The sequence below is a fragment of the Microcaecilia unicolor genome, chromosome 6 (assembly GCF_901765095.1).
Source record: "Microcaecilia unicolor chromosome 6, aMicUni1.1, whole genome shotgun sequence".
Taxonomy (NCBI): domain Eukaryota; kingdom Metazoa; phylum Chordata; class Amphibia; order Gymnophiona; family Siphonopidae; genus Microcaecilia; species Microcaecilia unicolor.
The window spans coordinates 294914799-294920798 of NC_044036.1; the positions used below are offsets into that span (position 1 = coordinate 294914799).

General features: G+C 41.9%; 1 protein-coding gene across 1 annotated transcript in view; it reads right to left on the reverse strand.

Moving 5' to 3' along the window:
* The window catches only part of SPTAN1 (spectrin alpha, non-erythrocytic 1), a 174162-nt gene extending 168777 nt beyond the window's left edge, over nucleotides 1-5385 (reverse strand). The window contains exon 1 of the mRNA XM_030207917.1: nucleotides 5310-5385. The gene's annotated coding sequence lies outside the window, so the exon portion shown is untranslated. The remainder of the gene's footprint in view (nucleotides 1-5309) is intronic.
* Between the last annotated feature and the right edge of the window lie 615 nt (nucleotides 5386-6000).

Here is a 6000-nt window from a genome sequence, read left to right on the forward strand (position 1 = left end):
CAAGTCATGGATCACTGTGGGCAAGATTTTCACCAAACGATGGCCATAACTTTAGCCAGAAGCTTGACCTCAATTCAGAAGTGATACCAGTTTATATAATTCTGGAACTCGGAATTACGACCTGGCAGAACAATTATTTGGGCCCTATTAAGGTGATTATAAGTACAAACACAAGAATTAAATTAAATCAAAGCTTTCTGCTCTTTATCCACCCTAATTAAAAGAACTTTTCTTCTGTTATTGGAGAAATAAGCTTCATGCCCTGATGTGGGAATCATACGGCACGAAGACTAATCCCAAGAGACAAACAGTTTTTATCCATCTGGGAATCTTAAGTTTAACACAATACAGGCTACTTCTCGGGTACCTTACTAGGCAGTATGGGTAGGAGGCAATCGGGGGAGGGGTTTGAGGATTTTAAGCGGGTTCGATGTCAGAGTCCAAGGGCTGAGCCCTCCTTAGTTTTTGTATATCTTGAGGTGGTTGTTTTCAATAAATGGAGGGGAATAAATAAGGTGGGGGGGGGGGATTTTGGTGGGCAGAGATGTTTACCACACATTATGTAAGTTGTATTATCTTGTTTTGATACAATTGTCTTTGTATTTACATTATTCTCAAATAAATTCTTTAATAAAACTTTCCTTGCTGCTAGAATAACCAAAATAAAAGGCTTCCTTTGTAAATCAGAAGAAAAGTCTATTTGAAACAATGCTTGGTCTTCCAATAATGTACTCTTTCCTGCAGCAGATCCACTGGCAACAGCAGTGGCTAGGGAGCCTGGTGTGCAAAGCCAGCTGTGCTGCAGAGTTCTGCAGTCAGAATATGAACTATTCTCAGAACTGCAGTGTCCCCTCTTCCGACCTTCTGCATCCTGTCTGCAGTCTCTGACTCAGGAGCTGGTAACAGAAAAGGATAGCACCAAATCTGCACACAATGCAGAAAAGGTTTTTACACAAAACTTTACATTAAACATCAGCACACAGAGCACTAAAATAAATGGTACTGAGACTATTAGCTAGTCAGTCCGGATGCCTTCAAGGCTTCTACATAGTTCTCTGCAAACACAATGCAGAAGCTTGAACACCAGGTCTGAGGTAAAGGGTTAGACTGTTATTCAGAAGTAGCCTATGTGAAGATTTAATGCCTTTTTTTTGCTGCAAACCCAATGCCCCACCTCAGTGGGGTTGGGGTGGGGGGAGAGTGGAGGAGTAGCCTATGGTTAGTGGCACAGTCTGAGAAGCAGGGAAAATGGGTTCTATTCCCAATGCAGCTCCTTGTGACTCTGGGTGTCACTTAACCCTCCCTTGCCCTACTCTCCCCATCCCACAAATGGCCCGCAAAAACTCTCTGGTAGTCCAATGGATCTCAAACCCCCTAGACCCCACCCACCATGTACCATTTAAGAGGCAGAAACAATGCCCACTCACTCCTGCCTCTATGCTGCCATTTTCCATTATGGCACTGCCCGACCCCACCCAATGCATCATGGATGCACCATGCAGAAGTCAGTCTAACAAATGAGTCTGGCACTGCAAGGGGTTGGTTCATTTTGAAACAAGGCAGTGCAGAGACAGGAGCTCATGGGGGGGGGGGGGGTCTGTAGGACCATGGTATATTAGACTACCAGAGAATCTGGGGAGTGTCATGATGTCTGTGGGGTTGGGGAAGGTCCACTAGATGACGGGGTTGTTTATTTTTAAGTAATGTCAGGGAGATCAGGGGACATGGTCTGTGCTCAGGAGAATTGAGGAGGGGCTCCACTAGACTACCAGGGATTTTGTGGAGGCAACCCAAAGGAAGGTAGTGGGCATTTTTTGTGCCTCCCTTCCCATCAGTGCTCATGCACCCTCAGAATGGGAAACATTCCGCTCTTCACTATAGCAACACTTAATACAGCTGTAATTTGTATACCATTTGCTTACTGTATTGAGGAGCAAACTTTGTTCATTCAGTCTGCATTTGAAGCCATGCACTGAGCTACCAGTTCACAGCTCTAAAGCAAGCTTTCTATTATCAGCCCCTCGATGCACACTGCATATAGCGACTTTGCTGAGTGGAGGAGTAGCCTAGTGGTTAGTGTAGTGGACTTTGATCCTAGGGAACTGAGTTTGATTCCCACTGCAGCTCCTTGTGACTCTGGGCAAGTCACTTAACCCTCCATTGCCCCTGGTACAAAAAAGTACCTGAATATATGTAAACCGCTTTGAATGTAGTTGCAAAAACCTCAGAAAGGCGGTGTATCAAGTCCCATTTCCCTTAAAATTACAATAAAATGTAATTCCCTTTAAAATGCCTCTCTCCTGCCACCAACCAAGTGGCAGATCTAGACTGCATTTCCCAGTACCCAGATGCTTAACCTTTCTTGCATTCCTCACATTACTCAACTGCCAGAAACTGGAAAGCAGCAGCGGTTGCCCCTCCCACCACTGTACAGAGCAGATAACAAGGTCAGCTCTAGCTAGAAATTTCCAAGCTGCCAGCAGAACTGACTTGCTGCTTCATCCCCACCCATCCAGGAAAACAACACTCAGGCACACAGGCGCCAAGGCAAAATGATTGGGGGTGCCAAACAATACTAATTGCTCCTCCCTGAACACAATTAAAAGCTTCACCACCCACTAAGCTGGCACTTAAGTTCAAGTGCATTAAAAAATAGGAACCTGGAAACTCTGGGACACCACAAACAGCACATACTCTTAGGGCTCAGTTTTACATTTAATTAATTACTTACCCAGAACTGCTCCTCTTGCACACTTAACTTTCACTCTGTCTTCTGAGTATCATCACTTCTCTAGTTCTCCCTACCACTCACATCAATGGACATCAGTGATAGCAACTCAGCAAATGAATTCCAACATAACCAACCTAGTCTGCCCAGTATAAACTGTTCCTCTATGCAGATTCCACCTACCCCTCCCCCTTACCTTCTTTAATAGCAACGTCACAAAAATTGCACTGGTAAGTGACTCTGCAGGCTAGGGAAGGGAGATTTGATATACTGCCTTTCTGTGGTTACAATAAACAGAAATAAGTCAAAACAGAGAAAAGAAAATAAGATGATATATTTTTATTGGACTAAGTTAATACATTTTTAGATTAGCTTTCGAACGTTAATTGTGGTTACAATCAAAGCGGTTTACATATTAAATACAGATACTTATTTTGTACCTGGGGCAATGGAGGATTAAGTGACTTGCCCAGAATCACAAGGAGCTGCCACGGGAATCAAGCCCAGTGCCAATGATTCTCAGGCCACTGCACTAACCATTAGGTTACTGGTCCACTCCAATAGTAAACAGTGGTCGATATGTTATAGGGGAAAAAAATCCACATTTAGCCAAAAATTTCATACCTCTATCATTTGCAAACACTCTTTTCTACATCTACCACACAGATGAAGATCCTTGCCATATCCAGAAGGCGACAGGGTAGAGAGAACATTCTGGCTTCTGTAAAAGCCTCCATGCTATATTCCCTGGCCATAACCAGCAGTTACAAAGCTTCATACTCAAGGCATCAAAAAAAATTGTCACAACTGTAGTATGTTTTCCATACTACATTCACCTTCCAATACAAAATAATCCCTCAACAATTATGCCACTGCAGTGCATCACAGTACCTTACTTACCAACTTCACTGTCACAAATCCAAAGCAATATACAATGACAGCACGACATGCAGAGCTGTGAGAATACGACATTCACCATGCATCAGTAAAAAGTCCAGGACACGGGAACACGCAACAAACCACCACAAAATGAACAGTAAAGGGGGGGGGGGGGCACCTTGGCTTAATGACCAAGCAGAAATATTAATCTGCAAAGCTGTGTGTTAAATAGTATAACAAAATTAAGGCTAGTATCAGGAGACTAAAGAAAGGCACACCAGAGCATGCACATTGCACAGTACCTGTATTTTACAGAACAACATAATAGAAGAATGTAAAAACTACAGGAGTCGGGGGGGGGGGGGGGATGACATAAAACAGCAAGATAGACAAATATTTTTACTTATTATCAATAAATGATGCACACTTATAACAAAATGCATTTTATGTAAATTGCTTTTCTAACAAAGTGCAATATTTTTATTTTAGTTACATTTGTACCCCGCGCTTTCCCACTCATGGCAGGCTCAATGCAGCTTACATATACAGGTACTTATTTGTATCCTCTCTTGCACTAAAAAAATGTAGTAATACCCATTGACTGCAATTTATATAAAGGATTGCCTAGTAAAACATAATGTAGTCACCATACATAGAATACCAGAAACAGTTTCAAGATGTCAGCAAAAGGTGTGGCCATGCCTAGAAAGAGCAAAGGCCATTACCACAGAATTTCACACAAAACAGGAAAAGCTGTACAGAGACCATAAGGAATACTAAATACCTATTTTTGGACAGTTCTCATCCAAGCCTTTTCTGCTTTTAAAGTTATATCTTAGTTTTTATAAGTGCAATAATATCTGTACTACAAAAGCTGAATAGATGGTTAAACCATCCATCAAAGGTCGTACAGTACATATAAAACCCAATCCATCGCCTAGTACAAAGCAATATAGAGCCTTCTTGTCAACGTCTACGTATAAAGAATTCGATGTTGGAAATATAAGCTTTTATTTCACAGCTAGATTCTTTGCAATTTGCGTTAGCATATATAAAACCTAAATATACAATTATTCAAAAAATATAAAGATACGGAGCTCACAGAGGTAAAGAAAGGAATTATGATTGATCTGCGGATAATTTTCGTGCTGGTTCAAATAAAAGGAATTAAGAACTAGCTCTTCCATTATCAATATAGCTAACTGAACTCGCATTACTGCCAAAATACAAGGTTCCATTCTTTATTGAATGCTTGCACTATATGACGTATGCATTTCTATTAATTTCAATATTATAACGTCTAGCTATTTGTTTATAAATGTCATAATATTTAAGAACTACAGGTCACCGTGGATTAATATTTATAATGTGATAAAAGGTTGTATGTTTTCTACCTTTACTACCCCAATCAATACAATTTCTTAAGTATTTTTAACACATTTAGTTAATATCTTTGGGGTGCATCTGCACATCTGCATCGCCGTGTAGGCGTCGCTTCAGCAGGCAGACTGCAATCTGTCCAACAGTCCCACGCCCATCCTCATCACTGTCACAGCGCAGCAGTGCACGTCAAAAAAGGAAATACAGCGAAAAGAACTGACGGCGCTATTTACAACAACAACCCGTCTCTTCTTAACAAAAATATCCAGTAGCAGGAGAACCAGCTCACGAATGGCTTCCCTCCCGCTTTCAAGTCACTTACCACCACCCTCGTAGCTCACACACTTCCTTCCGTAAAGGCTTCGCCGCAGCAACGCGCGCGCGTGCCCACTGCCCAGCCCGCGCCCTCTTATAGCAAGCGACGCTGACGTCACCGTCCGTGAGGCCTGCGCACTAGACCCGTTGAGCCGAGCGGCGAGATGGAGGCCATGCTCCGCCTCTACCCTGGGCTGATGGCAGCTGCAAATTTGCTAGATTCTTGGGTGGGTGACCTTTGCTGGTGATATATCTTTGTGATGCTTTTTTCAAGCAACTCAATGCCACATTTAAAGAACTGGGCAAAATGTCACGTACAAAAAAAGTTGCAGGCTAATTTGTGTATTCAGTTTCAAAATAAAACATATTGTACTCAAAACTTAACTTGTGCCGATAGTGTGCCAACTCTCAAATTGGTCAGTACCTTTTTTTTTTTTTTTTTTTAACAGAGCTTTCCCTCCCAGAAGGTGAAGAAAAGGAAAAGCTTGGGCAGAAGACACAACGGCTTAACGGTACAACAGACAAACTTGTGATTTATGTTTTTTTGTGTATGGTGTACAGCGCTGCGTATGCCTTGTAGCGCTATATAGAAATGATAAATAGTAGTAGTAGTAGTTTTGTTTTTTTGGTGCCTTAATGTAATCTCGCTCTTAAAATTGGCTTTACAGACTTTGTTCATTAAAGACTGATCCCACAAA